Here is a 26,524-nt window from a genome sequence, read left to right as displayed (position 1 = left end):
ATTGGTCCAATGAAAGATATTACCTCACCCACCTTGTCTCTCTCATATCCTGGGATGAACATGATCACAACAACACTGCAAACAACGAGTAATTGATCCAGTCTGGCATGATAAGTCCTGCAGCATATTCCTGAAATTAGTCTGACACTCTGTATGCATGACTTTCCTACTGACTGCTGCAGCTAGACGACTATTGAAAAGGAATTGCTGTATCTCATGAGGTTACCTAGCAATCAATAAATTTAAATATTTTTTTAAATGCAATCTTATCATTCAAAGTACATGCTGTATATTTCAAGCAAATAGCTTTAATCACAATTGACTAAAATTACATCTTCATTTATACAGGTTAGGTAATACATATGCAAACAATATGCAAATTGTGCTTAACATTCACAAGAGCAATTCATCTAACGTAAATGGATTCACAAGCATTATTTTGATGCTGCTAGATGCATACTGCCCATTTACCCTCATTTTAACGATAATCGCTCTATATCGTCTCTTGCTGTACATCAAATCTCACTGAATTAAACTAAAAGGAGTGGCATTTTAACAGGAGTAGTTGTTTTTAAAGTACCTCTTTTTAATGAGTCATTATAAACAAAAGGAAGGGTTAATAACTTCACCCTAGCTCGTATTGTGGGCTGTATCCTGAGCTACCTTAAAGCAGTTTTGCCCAGCATGCCAGGTATTAAGTTGCCCTAAAACCACAGAAGGATCTCCCCAGTGTAGGGGCACTTTCTGTGGGGGAAGAAATTCTACATAGTAGCTCTTCCCCCATTTGTGTTCTTGGCATTTAAGAGATGGAAAAAACTACCAAGATTCTTAGTAGTTCTAGTAATGTGGATGGGACACTTAAAAAAATGTGTAAACTTTTCAGAGAACTAGTTTTTTCCTATTGTTTTATGTAAAACTACAACCTAATGGAACCCTACTTCACTGAGAAAGAAAGAAAGAAAATCTGGCTGTGGTAGTAGAGTGAGAAACTAAGCGCTGCTTTGCTCTACTTGGTCACATGAGCCATCCAATAAAGCAATTTTCTAATGTGCAGCTTTCACTCTGATATGGGCAAAAAATATCACAGTCATAAATAGGTTAAACAGGCATTTTGTGCTATAGGTAGTTATCTCCTCCAACAGCCACCACAAAGGTCAGAATTATTAACTCTGCTCTCTATTGCCAGACTGCCATTTTGATCACAGATACAATTTGGAAGGGGATATTTTCTCAAGGTTAGACCATTCACAGAAAATTCCAACTACATAACTTTTTCTACTAGAAAAAAAAATACATAATTTGGCCATTAACACTGAAACATGAATGTGATATTGCATCGCTATGTGCACTACATTTTCAGACAAACACTAAATAATCAATAATGAATTACTGAAAATAACATTAAAGACAAAAAAATAAAATACAGCCAAATTATTATATATATGCATGCACACCCTCTAACCGTCTCTGCAATAAATAAAATGGTTATTCAAGATTAATTTGTTGCTCAGTATTATCGTCAAACAAGCAAATAAGCAGACATTTCTAACCACGGTACATTCTCTCTGAGTTGTGGGTATGTATGTGTGTCACTAGTCAATCAAATCTCCAATGTCAATTTATTTGATAGAAATGACTGAAGATGGAAGACAACAGGCATCACGTTTATTAAATGGCTGTTAACAGTACAGAAACTACATAACACAAATTTCACCCTCCAGACTCTAATTTTCATCTCAGGTGGAACCGTATCTTTAAAAGCTTTAAAGACATTTTCCTGGGGAAGGAAGACAGCTCAGAAGCAAGTGCTAATAAAATGTTACTATCATTGAAACCTGTTAGCCTAAAGAATTCCACATGACTTCACTCGGCACCTTACCCAGGACCAACGGCTACATGTTTAGTAATTTGTTGCAATTGATTTCCACTTGAAAATGCCCCACACTTGATCATAAAATGGTTCTTTTTTATTGGAAAATAAATTACCTCTGTGTAAAAATAATGTGTGAAATTCTCCACAAAAATAGATCTCTTTTTGACTTCATAACAAAATTTGAAAAACCTTAAATTTTCATTTTGGTGCAAATGTTTTGCACACTCCTAATCTCTGTACCTGTACCTTTGTGTTTGTATTTATCTACACATGTAATAAAAAGATTCAACACGTATCACTCAAATGATTGTGTCACTGTGTGTATAAAAGAAGAAGAGAATTTCCATATTATTAGGGTTTTTTAAATACCAGACTACAGAGGAGCCATATGCTGTATATTCAAATTTCCTTAAACAGTGGGTAAAATTATGGATCTCATCACTAGAGTTCCACAAAAATGTGCATGTTTATCTCTTTAAGCTTAATAATAAAATTGAAAAGATTCATGAAAATCCTAGTTTTGAAATACAAAATGGAAGCCTTCCGAGGGCCTGATTTAAAGTCTAGTTGAAAGACTCCCACTGATTTCAGTTGACTTTGGATCTGGCCTTATGCCTAAGGCCACGAGTTACTCACAGGTATTGTTAGTAAAATGGACAGGTCACAGGCAATAAACAAAAATTCACAGCCTGTGACCTGTCCATGACTTATACTATAAATACCCATGACTAAATTTGGGGGGGGGGGAGGGGCATTGCTGGTGAGGGTCCAGGGGGACCTCTGCTGGGCGGGAGCCAGGTGCTGCTGCTGGGGGCGCATCTGGGGCATGGAGCCAACAGTGGTGCATTATGACCTGCTTAGCAGGGATGGTGCCCTGCTGGCCCCAGAATCTAGCACGGGGAATGATGGGCACCAACAGCAGGCCCTGAGTGGGGACAGTGAAGTTCCTCTGTTGCTGAAACAGGTCTCAGAGCAGGCTTTGGAGCAGGAGCAGCACATTTTGGGTCCACACTCAGAGGAGCTGTTTGATGCCCCCTCTGAGGAGCAGCCCGTCATGGAGCCTGCAACAGACACAGAAGGGACAGAAACCACCCCGAGCCTGAATCATTTCTGGCTCCATTTTAATGCTTATCAATACAGTAGTGGAAGGGATTCCCACACTGTGAACCAATGCAAACGTTGTGAGAAGCCTTGGCTTCTCAGCCGGGGGCTCCTGGCTGCTGTTGCTACCCCGGGCTCGGGACTCTGGCGGAGATTTAAAGGGCCTGGGGCTCCGCTGTAGTAGCGGTGGCTGGCTGGCTCTTGCCAGTGTGCCGTATTGGACCGTACCGGCTTACTTTCACCTCTGGTGATACCTGATATAATCAAGATAATCAGATGAGGAAAATTTGAGTCTGCAGGACACGTGGGTCTGATGAGCAGAGGAAGATTGCCACAGCAACTTTGGCAGAATGCTGCTAGGGGTACCCGGAGCTAATATAGTCTGACAACATGGGTGATTGGAGGAGATACAGTATGGTGCACTTCTCATGACTGTGTGAAGACCATGACACATGGAGGAAGATTGCTGCCAATAACTCCTGTGTGTTGTGTTTACTGTTCATTGTGATGTGACTCAATGGTGCTTGCACTATGAGAATGATGATGATTCACCATCTGAATCTACAGCGGATTTTTTTCTTTTTCTGGTGAGCGTGTCTCCAATACCACAAATAAAGCAAACTTGCACTTTCTGCATGAAAAGGTAAACTATGTTTCAAAGCCCTATTGTCATTAAATGTTTACATGAATTTTTTATTGCCAAGTTTTTTGATAGAAATAGCTGCCATTATTTTTTGTGCCTGTATGCCAGCAACTATGTAGTTTTCAATAAATGTCTAAACATGTTCAGAACAATCCTTTGGGGATAATAAATGACTGCTAGTTTGTGGACTTATTTTCTATGTTATCAGAGCATAACATAATGCTTTCGAAAAGCAGCATGGCATGCAGGTTCTAGTGAAGTGATCAAGAAGGCTACATAAAGTGCAGTACAGAATTATGTCTGATATATTAGCAATAAATCAGAAAAAAAATGACAGGCTAAAGATTCATCTTTTACTATTAGGACCAAAAGTTAGGATTAATTTTAGCCTTATGTTTTAAAATAACTACATCTGAGGTCAAGTCACAATTCACATTATCTGCCATTCAGGTGCACTATATTAAATCCACAACAACAAAAATTTCAATTAAAGATGAAAATTAGACCCATTACCATGTCAAGGCACTGATCCTATATTTTATAATTACTGAACAAACATTAATTAATCCTTGCAACTCCCCTGCAGATTAGTTAAGTATATTTATCCCTGTTCTACAGATTAGAAAAAAGACGTAGGGGGACAATGTTGTATGTAGTGTTGTTGTAGCCATGTTGGTCCCAGGATATTAGAGAGACAAGGTGGGTGAGGTCATATCTTTTATTGATCAAACTTCTGTTGGTGAGAGAGACAAGCTTTTAAACTTACATGGAGCTTCTTCTGCATGTCTGGGAAGTGTACTTAGAGTGTCACAGCTAAATATGAGGTAGAACAGATTGTTTAACATAAGTAGTTAATGCATATTTCAAGGGGCCGTTCAAGGTAAACTGGCCTGTTAGCAACTCTCCAGTCATAAGGAGAAAAGGAGAGGGGGAAAAAAGTGGAGGGGATGAGGTTAGTGGGCAATAGGTGGTTATAAAAAGCCACCAGTACAGAGTCTTATTCAGTAATTGTTTCTTACTGTCTAGCAAAGTTATGAACTTATGCTCCCAGGCTCATCTTTTGAAGTGTTGTACAGGTGACATTTTTTCTCCTTTCCTTCCTGTGTGTCTCTTGGTCCCTAATCCCCTGTTCTATCCGCTAGAACATTTAGAAAGTGTTTGCTTCATAATGGCTTCTTAAAAGATGACTTATTGCCTTAGCAATATCTCATATCACAATGAGTGCAGTGCCTTGGGGTGAGGTCTTTTTGGCTTTCTTTTCATCTTTCTTGTTGGAGTCTCATCTCCGTAAAGATGCTTTTTGATACTGAAAGCTGTTAATCTTCTGTTCTTCTCCGATGAAGCCATAGATAAGGCCATTCCCTAAGCAAGGATACCATTTTAAAAGATACTGGAGAAACACAGAGTTCTTTGACAATGAATCCTTTTTTAGAAAGCATTTTAACATAATTTTATGCAGTAGGAAGTTTACAGGAAATATATCTGCAATTATGACAGTGCTGAATGCATTTTTATTGAGTCTGGTTATATATGTATGTAAACTGCATTGACTGTTCAATTTAATAAGCACATACTATATATTTACATGATTTTTCCTTGCTTGCTGCAATAATATAAGGCATTAGAGGGCAAAATATCAAAGACTTTTTTTTCATGACTATATTGCAAGTTTTGCATATTGTGATCTCTCCAGTTGTGTAAGATGGTTGAGCAAAATTCCTCCACTCTTCCCCAACCTCCCTGCCTTTTGCTATGATTTTCTTAAGGATTTCTTTTTAGGTAACTAGACAAGAAAGATACACTGAAATATTTGTGCATGATTGTGACCCAAGAACTCCTTAATGCCAACTGGCAAGGGGGTTATAGGAATGTCTTGATTCTGGTATGTATATTGTGGGTCACCAAAGAATCTCATGTGAAGTCTTAAATGAAAGCTGGGGGGTCACACTGGTTGCTAATATCATTGTGAAATGTATGTACAGATACTATATAGGGAGTTATCTACATAAACTGAAAATATGTACTTAGAGTCTGTATCAAGGTATGAATCACTAGCAGAAACAGGTTTTCTGCCAAACAAGAGATGTTTATTCACCTAAATTAAGCATTGTAAACTAACACAATGGATACCAATTTACATATGAACTTACCGGAGACATGTGAAGTCAACAGGGAAGCAGGAAAACAAACTGTGAGTGGCTATCCTGTTTCTGAGTGCCAATAATGAACTTTAGGGAGTATAAATAGAAGGCAAAGCAGATACCCCCTTATTCTGCATCTAGAAAGTAAACAGGCAGGGTGTTTGCATTCATGGAAATGGGATTTCAGCAAACCTTGGTTGAAATCATGGCAGAGGATTTTGGAGGTGAAATAAACTTTCGACGGGAAGTTAATCTGCTAGTTAAGTTTAGTGTCTCGAAATCAAGTTATGATTTTGTTGTATATGTAACCTTTTGTTTCTGGTGTCCTTACTCACTATCTCTTGAATCTGTGGTAATAAATTTATAATGGAAATAAGGATAAGTTTATCTCAGTACTGTGATTTTAAGCATTGAATCATACAAGTTGAATCATCCAAGCTGATGTGTACATGTCCTTTGGGGACAGCAGACCTGGTATTTCTGTAAGTATTCAGTGGAGAAGCATCTGGACACTACAGAGGAATGCTTCAATGAGACTCAGGGACTGGGGTGCATTGATTGTTAAACTCCAAGGTTAAGTAAAGGCTGGCTTTGCCCAGAGGAGAGTGTTTGGGTGGCTAAAAGGCTTGTGGTGTCAGGGAGCTGACATCCAGTCAAGCACAAGCAAATCTTTCTTTTGTTGGTGGCAGTGGGGTAACAAGATGACTCACGGTCCTGGGTACCCTGTGAACCATGACACTGATTTCTTGCTGAATTGGGGAGGCACATAGTATCAAAGACACCTGGTATGATGTAACACATTTGCTACTGAGCTATCCCCCGTTATGTCCTTCAGCAAATGCACAATAGACTGTAGAGGTTACAATTTACAAGAACAAATGCTGGGTTCTATTTAATGGCAGCATCTGGTTTACATAACATTCATTGGAAATTCATTTGTGATGGAAAGCAATACAGGAATCTCTTTGCATTCATATCAAACTCACCCCCTCTTCCTCAGTGAACTGACAATCTCCGCATCTGCTGTTCTGAATCTTGAAAGAGAATGTGCATGTCTTATCTATGTGGTGCTTCCTATCTCATCTAGAAAAGCAGAGTTTCATTATTATGTTTAGGATCACATGTTCTGCCGCTGTTTATGAGTTCACTAAGTACTGAACCTGTTACAGCACAGAGTCTGATTTCTGTCATAGACACAACCTATTAACAGAACAGCTTAATGTGATAGACTCAATGTGCTCAATCGATTCAATTTAACCAAGAGAAAGTGAAGGGTGATTTGATCACAAACAACTGTTTGATCATGGGCTCTTCCATCTAGCAGATAAAGGTATAAACATGCTCCACTGGCTGGAAATTGAAGCCAGACAAATTCAAACTGGAAATAAGATGCAAACTTTTGAACAGTGAGGGTAACTAACCATTGGAACAATTTCCCAAGGGTCATGGTGAACCATTCATCCCTGGCCATTTTAAAATCAAGACGGGATGTTTTTCAAAAAGATACCCTCCAGTTCAAAGAGGAATTAATTCAGGGAAGTTCTATGACCTGTTTTATACAGGAAGTCAGATCAGATGAGCACAGTGGTCTCTTCTGGTTTTATAATCTATGACTCTATAATCCCATACACACACACATCTTTCAGAGACAAGTGGCTAGTCAAATTAGAGTATCAAAAGGATTATCATGCAGTGCCTGCACCTACACACCTTGCCTTTGCATTATATCGCATGGGCGCTGCATTGCCTCCAGTGCAGCTGTGCAGGTGGTAGCAATAATGGGACCCCTTGTGCATCGACCACTGGAGCTAACTAGTGTTTTTACCACAGTGTCATCCAGAGCTACGCTAACTTGAAGAGTAGTCAATTTCCCACAAAAGACTAGTGTAGACACAGCCAGAACTTTTCTAATATGTGTGCTTATTGTATCTCTTTTCCAGTTTCTAATGCGTCTACATTGTACTCACCAAGCCATGTCTTGTACACAGTCCTTTTCTATGCCTTCAGATTGTTATGCTCCCCTGTTGAATAGCTGTAAAATAGCATGTTAAGAATCTATATGAATATTTCCAGTATTGTAATCTTGCTGTTTATCTCACGGTATCGATAATGAGCTAGCATTGAAATCTGATTTTCTCTAGACTCATTGATTTGTCCCATCTGAAATAAAACAAAGCTATTTGTCTGGCCCTGTAACTGGTTAAAAATAATTATGTCTACTTTATTAGAGAATTATTTCAGCACAAATTTCTGCTGAGGCATAGAGGGCTTTCCCCTGTGACATCAGAAAACATTCTGGGGGAAAAGAATCCATCTCAGACATGTACAGAAAAGGGCTTTGACATTTTAGTCACCCTTCCCTTCCAATAGAATATGTTCCCTCCCAAATTGTAAACTAATAATTACATTTGTGAGTAATGGAGGGAATGCTGGGTACAGTCTGACATTGATTTGTCATAGGGATTTTTCAATACGGTTTTTGCTTCCCATCAAGTAATAGCATGTTCCCTGTAGCATTTTGTTTGATTTGCTGTGTCTCTTATGATGCCCTTTGCTACTGGATCAGTCTCCATCAGTACCAATACCTCTGCACTGCTTTTCAAAATCAGCAATGTATGCAGTCAAATTCTGATGTCAGTTCAGCCCATTGGGATTGCATTGGAGTATCAGAGAGCTGTGTTTGGCCCCCTGAATATTAAGCTGTCTCCTAACAATTAAACCAAAGGCTAATTAAGGTAAATATTAGGAATATACTTAACAAATCAATTGACTGAAGTGCAATCCTTACATAAAGATGTGGCATTTGGGAGCCTGGCAGTGTGGAGGTACCTGCAAACCAGTAGGGATTAACATGTGACAGTGGTAAACAAAAAAATCACAAAGTCACCATCTCCTAGCACTGGGCCAGGACCTTTATTAGAATAAGGAAAACAGTCCAAAAAGCCACTTTTGTCCCTAAACCTATTCTGACTCTTTCTCTTTCTGCTTCCTCCCAGGCTTCCTGCTCTGGATTTAAAGAAACAGTACACTGATTCTCACAGGAATACACAAAATGGTTCTGATAAAATATACAGAAAAATAAGAGAATGGAAAAGAGCAAAAGAAAACTTAGGTAAAATATAAGGAAAAAGTATTAACATTGAGGAAAATGAGACTATAAAATATTGACTTCTTCCATACTGCAGGATATTGTTCTGTACTGGCAGAGGGATAAAAATGAGGATCCAGTACAGAGGTGTTCAACCTTTGAGGCATCCCCAGCTGCATAGCCAATTGCCAATTTATCAAGAGCCTAGGGACTCTGCTAATTTGCATGTACATGATTTTAGTAGGACTTTAATCTGAGATGAATGCAACCAGTTATTGTTTGTTTGTCAAGCACGGTGATTTTTATACTGCTTTACAAAACAAATGGAGAAAATAAATGTGTACCGAAGGTTGTCAGTAGAGGTATCAGTGGGAAAATGGGTGTCATAGCAGCAGGGCCATTTTGGTGATGTTCAGCTTTCTTTTTGAGATGGCCCCAGATGGCGTGGAATGCAGGTCTGCATCTATTATTAGGCCATCTCAGTGCTTTGATTTTGTTCAGATTCATAATGGAAAAGGAGGTTACATAACTAGCTGCCCTCTTACATAAGCACAGATTTCTGTCACCTGGGAGGCACTGATAGAAATTCAATAAGTTTCCTTCAGAAAATGTGCATCAGAATAGACTGCAGAGCTGTAGTTAATCAATTCTAGCTCAATTTTGGCTTCCGCTTAGATGGGTTCAGCTGAAACAAAAACATGAACAACCTGTCTTCAATGGGGTGGCACTGATGAAACCGAGAGCAGAATAGGGTTAGTTTTCCTCAACAGCTTTGCATTCAAAAGAGGCCGATAATAAGAGGGAAATCAACTGGACTTTGTCACATTTAATCTAAATAAAATATTGACCTGTGTTCTAACAGCATGGGGTTTGAGAGAGAATTTAACAGTCAAAGTTCGGAAAGCTTTGCAGTGGAAACAAGCCAGTGTGAAAATAAATCAAATGGATTTTTTTTCCAGATTTAATCTAAATTAAACAGTGTACTTAATGTTATGATTTTATGAGTGATAAAATAATTAAATAAACTAAAGAGCAATATTTTTATGTAGAGTTTTGCAAATCAAAAAGTGATATTTTCTCATTTTAAAACAAAATCGCTTTTGATGTGGTTGCTGAAAATGGAAATGTTTTTGATTGGGAGTTTGGGGGTTTTCACAATCAGGGTCCAGAGAGCCCAAGAGAACAGAGGGTCTGAACCCCAAGGAATAATCAATTGAATCAGCTGAGGAACCACTGAGATTTGTAGTTTTACAGCTCAAACCCAGGAGCCAGCTCATTGTTTGCCTGTATCTTGACCTAGAGTTTGTTCATAATTCAGCCCATTTGAACTGGCCTGGGATTTGAATTTTGCTTGTATTGGGGTTTCCTTCTGAAAGCCTTACCCATTTGTACCAATAAGCATAGGTGCTGACTCCATGGGTACTCTGGGGCTCAAACACCCACTGAAAAAAAAATAGAGAGTTCTCAGCACCCGCAAGGCCATATTAATCTTTTGTGGGTCCTGGCGCCTGGATCATGGCCCCGCCTACTGCTCCACCTATGCTCCGACCTGAGGCCCTGCCCCTGCTCGGCCTCTTCCCCCGAGGACATGTCCATGCTCCGCCCCAATGCCCCACCCCCGGTCAACCTCTTCCCCTGGGAGGCCCCACCCATGCTCTGCCTCAATGCTCCACCCCGGTCAGCTTCTTCCCCCCAAGGTCCTGCCTGCCACTTGCAGAGAGGGAGGAAGAGGGGAGCATCCACCATAAAGTTAAGCCATTTATCAGTATCACCAACAAAATCTGTCTTTCCTCTGTAGTCTCTCATGGGTGTTTCTAGTTTGGGAGGACTTGCTTTGGGGATCCTTTGGAGAGGAATGATTTCAGCTGGTAAAAATATGGCGATGTCTGGATAAGGAAGCAATTCACAAGGTACTAGGTATCCTACCACCTTCTGTAGTAATCCCTCCAGTCTATTGATCCCACAGTATCTATCCTCCCCTAAAAATTGGGATTTTAAAACAGAATTTAGGGTTTATGAAAAATGCTGGATTAACTGTCCTGGAGCCTGAAGTTCTGTTTATTCACTAAACAGATACAGATGCAAACTTGAATTCATTCCTTAGCCCCTCTTCTAAGTGGTATCAATTGTGGTGAAGTATTTGTTACGATATGACAAACCTCTTTTCATTGGAAACTGGACTCAGACCACCAGCTGATTTCATGTAAAGAGTAAAACAGCTATAATTAAATTGCTACAGACCTGAGCCAAATTTTAACTATCAGAATGGAAAGAGGACAATGGTGGTGTCCCTCAGGGTCTGTACTGGGCCCAGTCCTATTCAATATATTAATCAATGATGTGGAAAAAGGAGTAAACAGTGATGTGGCAAAATTTGCAGATGATACTAAACTACTTAAGATAGTTAAGTCCAAAGCAGACTGTGAAGAGATACAAAGGGATCTCACGAAACTGGGTGACTGGGCAACAAAATGGCAGATAAAATTCAATGTTGATAATGCAAAGTAATGCACATTGGAAAACATAATAAAATACTATAGATATAAAATGATAGGGTCTAAATTAGCTGTTACCACTCAAGAAAGAGATCTTGGAGTCATTGTGGATGGTTTTCTGAAAACATCCACTTAATGTCCAGCGGCAGTCAAAAAAGCTAACAGAATGTTAGGAATCGTTAAGAAAGGGATAGATGATAAGAAAGAAAATATCATATTGCCTCTGTATAAATCTATGGTACGCCCACATCTTGACTACTGCGTACAGATCTGGTCACCCCATCTCAAAAAAGATATATTGGAATTGGAAAAAGTTCAGAAAAGGGCAACAAAAATTATTAGGGGCAGCAATCAGGTGCTTGGGGTGGCCAACAGAAAGGGGCGGCACGTCCCACTCTTCGGCAGCAATTCGGCAGCGGGTCCCTCTCAGCGGGAAGGACCTGCTGCCGAATTGCCGCCGAAGAATGAAGCGGCAGCAGTAGAGCTGCCGTCGAAGTGCCGCCAATTGCGGCTTTTTCCCCCCCCTTTTTTTGCCGCTTGGGGCGGCAAAAACACTGGAGCCGGCCCTGATTAGGGGAATGGAACAGCTTCTGTATGCAGAGAGATTAACAAGATTGGGACTATTCAGCTTGGAAAAGAGACAGCTAAGGGGGGATATGATAGAGGTCTATAAAATCATGACTGGTGTGGAGAAAGTAAACAAGGAAGTATTATTTACTCCTTTTCATAACACAAGAACTAGAGGTCACCAAATGAAAATAATAGGCAGCAGGTTTAAAACAAACAAAAGGAAGCATTTTTTCACACAACACATAGTCAACCTGTGGAACTCATTGTCAGAGGATGTTGTGAAGGCCAAGATTATAGCAGAGTTCAAAAAAGAACTAGATAAATTTATGGAGGATAGGTCCATCAATGGCTATTAGCCAGGATGGGCAGGGATTGTGTCTTTAGCCTCCATTTGCCAGAAGCTGGGAATGGGTGACAGGATGGATGGATCACTTGATGATTACCTGTTCTGTTCATTCCCTCTGTCGGAAGAGAGGATGCTGGGCTAGATGGACCTTTGGTCTGATCCAGTATGGATGTTCTTATGTTCTTATGATAGGTTAAAGAACTACCTAACGGGTTCCCTTCATAGTAGTCTCCAATGTGACTAAATTCCATCAACATTGCACTGAGTCATCCAGTTCCCACCCTCATCCCAACTAGGCTGACTGCTGGAATGGACCAATTCTTAGCATTGAATCACTAAAAGTGTAGTGAAGTGAAGAATCTAGGTGGGAATTGAAAATTACTCTGATTTTCAGGCCAGGCACAAAGACACCACAGTAAAAGAAGCATTATAACAACCTGAATAGACTAGACACAGCATATGTTCGTGAGGCAGCCAGAATTTCAGCAACTGAAACATGTTGGTACTTTTAAAAAAAAATATGCAATGCACAAAAGAATAACCCAGGACAGCTGCAGCTGCGTGATCAAATTATACTTTTCACACTTCTTCCCTCCTATTTAATAGTTACTAAAAAAAATGAATATTATTAATTATTATCATTACACACAGAAGTGCTGAAAACATTACCAAAATATAGTTTCAGTGAAAAAGGGCCTTTACCCAAAAGTTAACATTCTTCCCAAAATTGTTTTTTGAACACCAAACTCTTTTTACAAAAATATTTAAATATTTAAGCTAAAGTATATTCTATGGAGGGATCTGAAAACAGCTGCTGAGAGTGACACTCTCAGCAGCTGTTTTCAGATCCCTCCATAGAATATACATCATTCCCCTGCCAAAGATTTCCTTGAAGACTTCCCTCCAGTCCCCTCCAAAGTCTCCCCTATAAACTCGTTGCTACAGGGGGAGGGGTATTAACAGCTCAAACTATAAATGAAGAAAGCAGAGGCAGTGCTAGGCATAAGGAGATTAAGCAATTGCTTAGGGCCCCCAAGCAGCTCAAGGGTCCCCTATTAATTATTAGTAGGGGGGGATATTCTTGCTTAGGGCCCCCAGTGGGCTAGCTCTGGCCCAGGAAGAGATTGGACATCTTGGAAAGGTTTATATACACCAAGAATGCCATAGATGAGGATCACTTTTGCCCTACTCCCCAGAAATTGTCTGAAATGGCTCCCTTTGCTTCAAGCTTTTGTGGTTTGAGCATTGGCCTGCTAAACCCAGGGTTGTGAATTCAAGCCTTGATGGGGACAGTTAAGGATCTGGGGCAAAAATCTGTCTGGGGATTGGTCCTGCTCTGAGCAGGGGGTTGGACTAGATGACCTCCTGAGGTCCCGTCCATCCCTGGTATTCTATGAAATAAGGGCCAGTGCGAACATCTAGCTATTTTGATTATAGGCCCAGGACTGCTCCTACTGAACTCAATACAGAATCAGGCTCAACTGATCAGCAATTGGTGTATAAAAAGGAAGTTTTGCCATGTGCGTTTTATTTATGGCTGTAACTATGTGACTATAAATTGCACCTATTGTTCAAGCTGGCATGCTGGGCTAAAACTAACGTTCTTCTGGAATTAATCAGGGAATCTGTCTTCTGGATATAATACCATAGAAACACTGCACCCACACACCAGACTGTAAATCTTTAATGACTAGAACTCTAATTTCAGAGTTAAGAATGTTTCCTAAGGGAAATATTGTATTGTTGGAAAAGCACTCAGTGGCTGCTCACAAACAGGAGGAGATGGACCGATGTTGGCTGTGGCGAAGGCCCACTAAAGATGTTTAGATAGTGCCCTCGTTCTCCCACCAAATCTCCATTGTTATTTTCTTATTCTTGCCAATGAAGTGTTATCTTCAGAACAGGAGGAGTACCTATGGAAACAATGATTGCTTTTGCAACAGGGGTTGGCATCATTTCTCCACCAGGTAAGTAACAACACATACAGCCATAGGATGTATATCTGCCAGTCACAAGTACCTCTGTATCTGAAGGGAGCCCCTGTGCCATCTCCAATCTTAACTGCTTACACGCAGAGACAAACTGGAGGTGGGTGTCACTCTGTGCTTGTTGCCCAATATACCAACCGCTGGCAGTACAATAGCAGGGTACTTAATCATCCACGCATTTCTAGTCATTATAAATTGGTGCAATACACTGACAGATTATTGGGAGCATTCCAGACAACTGGCTGGAGTGCAGTAGCCTGAAGAGCAACTATTGTGTCAGGATTCTGTAGCCTTTCTGTCTCACAAAAGGCCTGTGGTTTTTTATTAAAATAATTTTTAAACAGAACAGCCAGCCTGCCCTACTACCAGAGCCTGACATACAGTGCACTAATTGTGCTAATAATGTCATTTCAATGGCAGCTGTCAGCCAGAGAAATATGGGTACTTTTCCCCTTTACTTATTCTCAAGAGCACAAGTGCCTACTATGTCATGTTCCCACCTGTCCCCAATATTGCCATCCTAGAGAATCCCTGCTTATGTACAGCCTCAAAAGGAACAGAAACAAATGGGAGAAGAAATGGCATTGTCCTTCATCACATAGTGGTTTATAAAATTCATTATGTTTGTTAGATTTACAGACCAATAAACATCATGTTCAGACATTATTTATTGTAATGATGCTTTCTCTGTGTTTCCTTCCAAAATCAAAAATTGCTGCCCGGTGGTGTCAGTAGCAAAAAGGGATGGGTCCAATATCTAGGGTTTCCTCTTAACATTACAAAACAAAACCAGCTCAAGCTCCCATCCAGAAATCTGGGAAAACAAAGCACCACCCCGGGTGCCACTAGGAGGCAATACTTCCCCACATGCAAGCACTGAGTCTGTGTATAACAAAAGAGAATTCAGCATTAGTTTGGGAAAACACTACAACAATGACTGAAACATTATGCAAATCATAAGCAAACACCTGCCCTACAGTATCATGGGCAGTGTTCTTTGCCTCAGTTTCCCACCTTGTGGAGTGAAAGTCCACTGGACAAATGTCCTTTTAACATACCACTTCCCTTTCCCTCCACTGTACCCAGCTCACAGTTGGTAATCCAAAGTCAGCAAAGTCCCAGAATTCATGCAGGTTCACCTCCCACCTGGAGAGGCTGGAGCAACACCTGCTGTGGCTGCTGCTGCTTACCACTGTCCCTGTTATCACTACTGCTGCCTCTGCCTCTGCATGGTCTGAGGCTCCACCGCTTAGCCCAGTTCTTAGTGATTTCAGCTCTTGGTGATTTAACTGGGTAGTGGGGGAACCTCTCTGCTGCTGCATCCTCTGTGCAGGGCTGGATTAACTTTCCTGTGAGTCCGGGGCTATTAGATTTTCTGGGGCCCCTGTATACAAGTCTCTTTCCTAATTTAAAACAAAATGATCACAATGATGGCATCGAGGCTATTAACGCTATACTAAACTTGCCTTTTAATTAACATAAAGCCATTCGGTGGTTATATTTCAGTCTTAAAACATGTAGAATATAGTTAAGTTAATTCAAAATAGCCTACTTCTTACCTTAGAACAGCTGTTATATTAGTTTCTTTCTGGGAGGGAGTTTGGGTGCAGAAGGGGGCTCCAAGCTGGGACAGAGTGTTGGGGTTCAGGAGAGGGTGAGGGGTGTAGCCTCTGGGAGGGAGTTTGGTGCAGGAAGGGATTCTGACCTGGGGCAGGGGATTGGGGTGCAGGAGGAGATGTGAGGTGCAGGCTCTGGCCGGGAGGCGCTCACTACAGGTGGCTCCTGCCCGGCGGTGCAGCAGGGCTCAGGCATGCTGCCTACCATAGCCCCACGCCGCTCCTGGAAGCAGCCAGCTGCTGGCACAACTCTGCACGCACCTGGGGGAAGAGAGACAGTGTATCTCTGTGCGCTGCCTGTGCCCACAAGTGTGGCCCCTGCAGCTGCAGGGAAAATGCTAATGGAGGAGGCAGCACACGGAGCTGCTTCCCTCCTCTCCCGCTAGGGGCCGTAGAGACATGCCAGCAGCCGTCTGCTTCCAGGAGCGGTGTGGAGCCATGGCATGCAGGCAGCCTGCCTGAGCCCTGCTGCACCAGGGCCCCACTTAGCCCGGGGCCCTGGGCTGCAGCCCCTAAAGCCCCTGCATTAATCATGTGGTAGCTATAACTCTTTAAACAGAATCCCCACCTCACCCCCTACTTTGTCTTGGATTTGGCATTACCCCCTGCTTAGTGAGTGAGGTTAAGTTAGGGTGACTGCCTGGGATTCTCTGGGTGTCCCAGGCCAACAGTATCACCTAATGGTGATACTCCAGGATGTACCTGTTGGTGAGAGTTCCAAGGGGCTGCTTCGCCTAGCGGCACTATCAGGCTAAAGCCACCTAGCAGCGAGAGTCCAAGTGGGGAAGGTAGGGGAACCCTGGCCTGCCCTACTCCACTGGGTTCCAACCCAAGGCCCTTTGAAACACCATGACAAAGGGTACAGTCCCAATACCCCCAAGCATGTTCCCTGAGTTGTTTCTTACCCTTGTCCCCATCACTCTAGTGTCATCTCTGGGGTTGGACATGGGGTGTCTCTCATATCCTTTCTGTTTCATCTGTGGCAGCTCCTCGGCTTGCAACAGCAAGCAGTCCCTCTTGGCTCCCGCAGCGCAGCTAGGAGGCTTGACCCCTGCTGCTTGGAGTCCCAGTGGCATCCTGGCAGGAAGCTTTTGCATACAACCGCTCTCCTCCTCACTAAGCTGAGCTGCTTCCTTTTGAATGCTCCCTCCACTGGGAGCATGCCCAGCAGAGGTGACGGGTGTGGCTTCTCGGGCCAAGAAGTGTTCTTTAGCCCCTGCTTTGCCAGTGCCCCATCACAGTGGCCCCCTCAATTAGGGCATATTAAGTACAGTTCTGCTACTCTTTAGTCATACAGTAAATATCATAACATTTCATTACCCCTGCACCAAAGACTAAAATGAATCTTAACTCACAACAGCCAAAATTGATCACCTGCAAAGCAGGTTGGTTGGCTGATCACTTTGAGTAAGTAGGTGTGTCTATGCAAATACGGTCTACTCCTGAGGTCCTTTCCCCCAGTTCATCAATAGATGGTAGGGGAGAGATCCTCTGGACCTTTGCTTACCCTACAGTATCGAGCACTAGTTTGTACAGTGGGTTAATACCCTGGCTCTTTGCTTTTGGAAACAGTAGATAGAAATCTTGGCTAAAGTCACAATTGCGACCTGACATCTAAGGAGGCAAACTTAAGATCTCTAGCTCAAATATGAGGTGTGCATTAAGCTAGGCACTCCCATATGGTGATGCCATGAAGTTCATATAAAAGAGTCTAAGGGCAAGTTGTAGTCTCACTGTGCTGACTAGATTCTGCTTCATTATATTGATCATCCAAGCAAACCTGATTCCATAACCAATACATCACTACAGCTGAAAGATGCTATTAATGTAGGTAGACAATTCAGAGAAACTAAGATGTGAAAAAAGGATGAACTTTGGAGGAACTTTCTCATGCTATCTCGTGCCACACAATGTTCATTCTCAGATCTAAAAAAATACTTTGGTGATGTTTGTTACTTATTGTTTATCTTAATCTGCTCAACGTATTATTAAAAGTGTGTGGCTCTCTGATTACAAAGACTTATATTTGTTTTTCTATTAGGTGCTATCACAACTGTGAAGTTATGTCATTTCTGAATATGAACTTGTTGGCCTGAGTCACTGATGAAGGGTGGATTTGCATTGCCCCACAGCATGATAAAAGAAAAACTGACAACCAGGCTGGATGAGAATTTTAACCAAGGTACAGAAACAGTGCTCAGAATGATTTGTTCTGGCTACAATTTTTTAAAAATGACTAGTGATCTGGATGACAGTTTTGGATGCCCAACTTGAGAGGGCAACGAGGCCTGATTTTCAAAAAATGCTGAACTCTTACCCTCTGAAAATCAGGCCCCTTCCCAGAGTCTCAAGGAGGCACAGCACAGAACTCACCGCCCAGGGAGTGGGCCTGGTTAAGGTAGCTTCAAGCTACCTTTGCACCCTTACAATTCTGGGCTTATCCAGGGACTTAAATGTCCTGAGCATCTGCCTAAGTTACAGCAGCCTGCCACCAGCTGTTCCTGGGCACAGTGGCTGCCCAGAATCTCCATGGCACTATATATTGTGACTCTATCCCATCCTACCTCTGATACTCCTCTCCCCCATCAGCCCCACCTAATGGCATGTCTCCTACACCCTGGCTTGCAAGGCATCCTTTAAAGCAAGTGGCTGTCTTCCTCAATTCTTGAGCCAGACACATTCTGCCAGACAGTTGTGGGGCTTTTAGAGCCTATACTTGCTGGGGTGGGGGTGAGATTCTCAAACCCTGTTGGGTAAGACTAGAGGATCTCATCTATATCAGTTCATACACAAATTCTTTGCAAAGAAGATGCCAAGTAAGTCACAATTCACATCCAGCAGGTGACACATTCAAAAAAGCAATTGGGTGAACTATCAGGTAAACGGCTACACAAATGCATCAAAACAATGTCTCCTGATTTCAAGTTCTGAGATGAGGGAATGTCATGTTGCAAATGATTTTAGTTTATTTTGGGTTTTTTTAAATTCATTGGATACCAAAATCACCAGTGACTTTTGACAGTGTCTGCCTGCAAAAAAATACTTCACATCTCATAAAAAATTAAATGTAGTTTGTTTATTTTTTAAATTTGAGGTCACCAGGACTGTGGGAGATCCTTCTTGAAGAGAAAACTGAAACGAAATAGTCACACACTTTAACTGACTCAGAAGTCTTTATGTAAAATCTAGAGCTAGCCAGAGGACGATCATTCCTTTTGTGACAACTTTTGAGGTTTCAAAATTTATCTTCATTCTCCAATGGAATGAAAATAAACCTTTCAAATGTTTTCATGAAACAGAATTGTGTAGCAATGTCTGTTTTTGGAGCAAAAAGGTCAGTTTTTTGGTTCCTCTCTCTCTCATCAGAAGTGACCAGAGAGTCCCTGAAGGTAGAAACTTTCCACTTAAAAATGTAGTTGAAACTGATATATCTCCATGAAAAGTTTTGGCTTACATGAAACAGCATATTCCAATGAAAATACATTTTGTCAAAAATGTTCTGACCAGCTCTAGTAAAATTTTCGTACATTTCTTAAGGGTGGAATTTGCAAAATCGCTCACATTGGTCTAACTCTGTTCCCAATCCTGACTTCAATATGAGCAATTAGGCAAATGCTGAATCCTTTCCCTCTCTTTTTCCAGGACTCAGTGACACAGTTTTTCTAATTTTTAAAATATATATATGTTTTATAAATAAATATTATTGTTTGAAGAAGCTCTGCAGGGTTTTGTCTCTTGTTTTTTGTGGTGAGTCTCAAAGTTTCTCTGGGAGTAAGGCAGAGAAGGGAGAGGCAGGCTGAAGGTGGCATTTTGATGGAGTTCAGAACCCAGCCCCTAATCATACAAAGAATATTCCAGCTTCAGTAAGTTCATGTAATGCAAAAGTAAAAGTATGTGTTTAGCAGGGAATTCAGGACAGATGGAATGATCTTCACTGTTGCTTGCCATTGTGATGCAAATGAAAAAAACAGCAAGGAATTGTGAAAGACTTCAATTCAGATTAATAATCTGTTGTATTAAAACAGGTTGTATTGGTATACATTTACTAGATGCTGTTGGTCAAGATTATCTATACTGTTTAAGGTGCCAATTGTCTTCTTACAAAATAAATACAACAATGATTTTGTACAGTTCATCCTAAATTACAAATTTCCTTAGATATTTTGTATACATAATATGTGCCATATAAAAGTGCTATATGAGAGCGAAGTATTAATGCCAAGGAGTTGGTGATGAGCAAATTATCATTGCCTCATCTTAAAGTAAATATGTTGACTCTACACTTGTTCCTTTATTGAAAAGTCTAAGTAGAGTGTAGCAGGGAATACATTGGTTTCTTCAAAAATCGGTCAGAACAGCCTATAGAATTTAACAGAGAATCAAATTCTTTCTATACAATTTTTAAACCAGCCTATAAAATATAATACAGAATTTCATCCCATCTGTAGATGCTTTAAAAATAGGACGTTTAAAAAAATGTATAAACAGGATATTATTATCTATTACATTTTATAAAGGACTTTCCTGTTTAAGGCTTATATGATAAAAATAAATTCGTTGGTAGAGGGAAATCAAGCACATTTTATTTGTACATATTATATGGCTGGTACAGGATACACCTTAAGGTGAAGAAGATAAATAAAGCCTGCAATAAAATTATATCCTCATGACAGGGAATGAAAACTACACTAATTCAAGGTCTGGGATATATTACATTCAGTCCTGTACTGCTCCCAAAAGATCATTACCGTCCTTCAGGATAAGTGAAAGGTTCAGTGTCTGATGTCTCATGAATCCCATGAGCTGGAAATGCTTATACCATTTATTATCTGCAAGTCTCTTCTTTCCAGCAATATAAAACATTTGTTTCTATCCTTGACAGGTTGTAAGACAGCAGACCTTTGCAATTATGTTATCATTTTACCCCAAATTTTAAATGATACAAAGCTTTATCAGCTGCTGAAATAATCAAGCAGTTGAAAAAGGGAAAACTAGTAATTGCAAAATATGAATAAATAATGTTTGCATGATGGGTATTTATTTACTAATTGGAATATTTTTGAATTCTACATTCCCCTTCATGAATTTAGTCTGCGTTAGTGAAAACATGTGAAAGTGATGGCAGTTTCTATTTGTTTAGGCATGCACACTTAAAATTGATAGCACATGGGAAATACTACTGACAGAATATATAAGAAAACACACAAACTACAAGTTAATGGAGCTATAAGATATTCAACAGAAGCCTGTCTTCCAGGCTTAAAAGCATCAGGATAGTGTCACAGAAAGCATATGGGACTGGAGGGTTTATGAAATCAACAATCAGTTGAGTAACGCTGACAGCACTTTGTATGGCAAGTCTTGTGGGATCAGCTGTTTAAATCTTTATACTGGGGGGAAGGGGGAGTCTTCCTGGGGCTCTAAATCCCAGAGGAAATAGAATATCCTGCAGAAGTGAATTCCAATAGACACCGACTCATATTCAGATATGCAGTGTAGTTGTAGCCATGTTGGTCCGAGGATATTAGAGAGACAAGGTGGGTGAAGTAATATATTTTACACAGGCGCTGGCATTTAATTTTCCCGGGGGGTGCTCACCCCCACTCCGCAGGGTCTGGTGCTGCTTTGAATTGGTGCATCCTGGTCTGTAGGGATGAGCTTGGAGAGGTTGGGGGTTTGTTTGAAGGCCAGAAATGGGAGTTCATGAAAGATTTCTTTCAGGATGGGTCACCTATACAGTATGGATTGTAGTTTGATGATATCCCACATGGGTTCTGGTGTGAGGTGGTATGAGACAACTAGGTGTGTGCAGTCAGAGGGGATTTTATTTCTGTATTGAAGCAGGTTCACTTGGGGGTATTTGGGTGGCCTGTTCCATGATGGGATCTACTTCTCTGGTGGTGTGTCCTTGTTTGGTTAAGGCCATTTTAAGTGTGTTCAAGGGTATATCCCAGACTTTCTCCTTGGAGCATATTCTGTGGTATCTGAATGTCTGGCTGTAGATAACAGATTTCTTGGTGTGTTTGCAGTGGTTACTGGATCTAGGAAGGGTGTGGTGATCCATGGGTTTCTGGTATGTGGCTGTCTGTAAGGTTCCATTGCTGAAGCTGATTGTCATATCCAGGAAGTTGATGCTAGTATGGGAGTGTTCCAGAGAAAGTTTAATGGATGGGTGGTAGTTTTGAAGTCATGGTAGATATTTATGAAGGAATTTAAGCCATCTGTCCAGAGGATGAAAATATCATCAATGTACCTCAGTTACATCATCTGTTCATGGTGCATTTGTCCAGAAATTCAAGGTGGCCCATGACGAGGTTGGCATATTGAGGAGCCACTCTAGTACCCATGGCTGTTCCCAGGATTTGGACACAGTGTTTGTTGTTTAATGTAAAATTGTTGTGGATGAGGATGAAATTGATGTGATTAGCGATGAACAGAGACACAGATGTTGTTCGAAGGTTGATGAAGCTGTAGCTGTACTACAAGCCCACCAAGCTAAAGAGGCTGCTCAGAAAGCAGCTAACAATCCCACTGGAGTTCCAAGTATTTAATATAAAGATCCGGGACTTCAAACTATAACTTCGTTTCACCGAAGAAAAAAAATCTAAACATGGAAAAAGGATTAAATATTGAGAAAAACATTGCAAAATATAAAATAAATAAGAAAAGGAAAGAAAACTTTGAAGATTATTTACAGAGCAAATGCCAAGACTAGCAAAACTAATGCTGGTCCTAGATTTACCTATGGATTTAAAACAAAAAAAGCGTAAAATAAAAAATGCAAATTAATGTTTTATAAACCCGGGGGGGGGGGAAGAATTTTCAGCACAGTACAGAAATTTAAAGCATTCCAATTATTACAATGATCTGTAACCCACTAACCCCCTCTTTTTGTTGTATAACTGCAGAGGTGTTAATGGACCACTCTACCTTGTCCCTTAAAATATGTGTAAACTACTTATTCTAAACAATCTGTTTCACCTTGCACTTAGCTTAGGAAAGGTACCTGGGAGTACCTTTCCCAGACCTGAGGAAGAGCTCTGAGTGGCTCAAAAGCTTGTCTCTCTCATCAACAAAAGTTGGTCCACTAAAAGATATTACTTCACCCACCTTGTCTCTCTCATTTTTTAATATGTCATATACCAGTTACATATGTCATACTAGTTGAAACAGCATTAGTTGTGGATGAAGAAAATATGGTTTCTTCAGTAGCTGGGGAAGGTCAGTCCATTTAGGATGATGTATCCAATTTTATAATGTTTTCCACTTCTAAAAGACCTTCCATCTAAGGATCTCAAAGCTCTTTAAAAATATTAATGATTAATCCTCCCCCAAACCCTGTGAAATAGGGAAGTACTGTCATCTTCATTTACACCTGGAGAAACTGAAGTGTAGAGAGGTTAAGCAACTTCTTCAAAGTGAAGCAGGAAGTCTACGTCATATCCTTCGGATAGATCAGGCTTCCAGACTCCTGTTAATATGCTTTAACCACAAGATCATCTTTCCTCCCTGTTCAAAGATATCTATAGCTTTTGAGTGTAAGTTTCACTAAGGGCTTTATTCTGCTTAAAGGTTTGCAAATAATGGATTTTTCAGTTTGTGGAGAATTCTGAAAAAAATGGGGAGGGGGGGGGAATAGTTTCAGGCCAAATGGAAAATGAATATTTTTGGTATATTGAAAAGTTGAAAAAAAATTGTGTTTTAGTCAAATGAAACTTTTTGAAGCTTGAAATGAAATGTTTTGTTTAGATTTCAGGTGCTTTCTTTCTTTCTTTCTTTCTTTCTTTCTTTCTTTCTTTCTTTCTTTCTTTCTTTCTTTCTTTCTTTCTTTTTGTGTGTTAATATAAAGGAAATTTTGAACCTAGAAATCAAAATGTTTCATTTTGAAAATGTCAAAACTCTTCAACATTTTGGAATTTTTGTTTTGTTTTATTTGGGTGTTGTTGTTTTTTTCACACGAACAAGTTGGTGAAACAGGCACAACATTGTGAAATGTTTTAGTGAAGATGAATCTGCATTTTTCACATACACAAAAAAGAGTTAAAGACAAAAAAGTTCATCCAGTTTTAAATCTTTTACCATTACTGTAGACCCATTTGACTAGCTTCCCTCCAATGAAATTATTGATTTTCCACTCTATGCTGATGTCACCATGCCTCAAGGGGTCACAACCGAGAATGCCAAATTCAGGACAAACTGCTGAGAAATAGGGTAGACCTACCCCAAACTGGTGGTTATTCTATCATTAGATATACCAAGCCAGTAATACAAGTAAACTTCTGTCTCACCACATTGGTTAACAGAAAGTCAAAAATGCAGTCTCCTTAGGCATTCCAAACCTTGTTTCACCACCCAGATACTGGATCTATGATGAGTGGTTGTTGAAAACTAATTTCATCAAATAAAGGGTCCTTCTGGTCTCGGGAGATCAGCCACTTAGCCAGGTCAATATATAACTCAGATCTTACCCAATAATCATGCTAATGCCAATCCTATAGTAACTCTAAAATAAAGGTTTAACAATAAAAGAAAGGAAAAGAATAAGAGAGTTAATAATGCTTAATAGATCATATACATATAATAGTTGCAAAGTCCTTATATCAGGTTTATAACAGTGATGGTATAGACTGTAGGTTTGTAAAGTCTCTCTGGTAACTTCCGAAACATTGGAAGATCTTCAGTCCATAGTTCAATATGCTCCTTTTAGTTATAAATCCAGAGAATCATGGCAGGAAGGAGGCAAAACGAAGATATCTCAGGGGTCTTTTATACCCTTTGCCATGTTCCTGGAAATTTACTGGTTCAAACACAGCTCACAGCCTCCATTTATGGAAAGTTACTGGCACAGGATGGAGTGTAGGGTCACATGAGCATATCACCTGTCTTTACGTGCCTTGATGGTTCAGATATGTAGCCATTACCCACATACTTGCTGAGGCGTCTACAGGAAAGGCTTGCTGGGCTGGATGGATTTCTTTGATGTCCCATTGTTAGAGTGAAGTGTCTTTAATGGGCCATCAATACATAGTTGTCTGGCTCTAATGTAAATCTTATCTGGTGGGTGTCACCCAGAATAAACACATTTGAGATACAGTAACATAGACAGTATTCATAACTTCAGATACAGTGATGATACATGGATTTAAACAGAATAATCTTATTTAGCAAATCATAACTTTTCCATTGACAGCTTACATGACATACTTTGTATAAGATTTGTTGCAATTGTATAACCATGGCAATATCAATGATATAAATGGTTATATTCAATCATACGGCATCACAGCTGCCTATTATTAAAATTGTATGCTGTGTATATAAAATAAACAAATCAGAGTGACTGGGCTAGTTGGGAGGACAGGGGCTCAGGGACAGGCAGACTTGGGGAAAAAAGCTGATAGGAGAGGGATATACAGAAAGACCAGTTGGGGTCTAAGAAAAGTCATGGACAAGGAATCTGGGAGCGATGGAAACTGAACAGTCCCTAGGAAGGAGGGATCTGGAGGAAAACCCACTCAGAAGAAGGAACAGTTGCTGAGAGGTGGTATGTGAAGAGCAAAGAGGTCGCTGGCAACCTCACTCCATCATTTATCACCTTCCTTCATGTGTGTTTGGGGATAGGGAAGGAAATGGCTTCTCACCTCTGGGACACTCCAAACTTTTGACCAGGCTGTTTCTGAAAGGCTACACAACCTGCAGTCTCAGGGGATGTCAGTTCTTGGTCTGTTCCCCGCTCCTCCTCCACACATTGTATGAAGAGCATGCTGAGCTGACACATGGACATAAAGTTCCTGAAGGCTCTGGCCCACCCAAAAACTCACCTCACGTCTTATCCTTTCTCCGCTCAACAAGTCTTGACTCAACATTATGTAGTTGTGCATATAGCTCATCTAGTTTAACATGCTACCTTTTACTGTTATCTTTGTCCTCCCTACTAGAACTGATTAGAAATTCTTCTTCTTTCCATGAAAAACTTTGGCAATTTTTTTCATTATCATTTAAATCTTACATGAAAATGTTTGATTTTTACATCAGAAAACCAAAATGTTTTGGCTGAACACAGAACGTATTCGGTCAAAAACTTTTGGAATTTTTGGGTTCTTTTTTTTTTTATGCCAAAGCATGCTGGAAATGTTCTAGTTTTTGTCAAAATGTGTTGGGTTGGGGGCTTTCAGGTTCTGAAGAAAAAACTATTTTGTTTTTGGGGAGCACAGGTACTTTCTTTGGAATTTTTCATTTTGTCAGAAATTACATTTTTCAATTTAAAAAAAAGGTGTAGACAGAACATTTTTGACCAGCCCTCTTCCTTATTTCTTCCCTTCTATTGTTTGTTACACCCACTTTTTACATCTTCATTGAAACTAGATTGTAAGCTCTGTGAAACAGGGCCCATCTCTTTATTATGTATTTGTTCAGTCCATGCCAAGCACAATGGGTATCTTGACAGGAGTCTTTGGGCACTATTATAATACAAATAAGTATTATCATTATAAGTACAATGAACACATTGTTGTTGTTGTTGTTATTAACAACCACAATAACTAGGATTATGAATTTAAACACACAAAAGTCAAGACAGAACAAAGTTAAAAGTTTTCATAGAAAAATTTTACTCTTCCATAATGCACAGATTCTAATCTGTATGTAAAACTGCATTTAGCTG

This window comes from Trachemys scripta, chromosome 3, assembly GCF_013100865.1.
Source record: "Trachemys scripta elegans isolate TJP31775 chromosome 3, CAS_Tse_1.0, whole genome shotgun sequence".
NCBI lineage: Eukaryota > Metazoa > Chordata > Testudines > Emydidae > Trachemys > Trachemys scripta.
Note: the sequence above shows the minus strand (reverse complement) of the source record.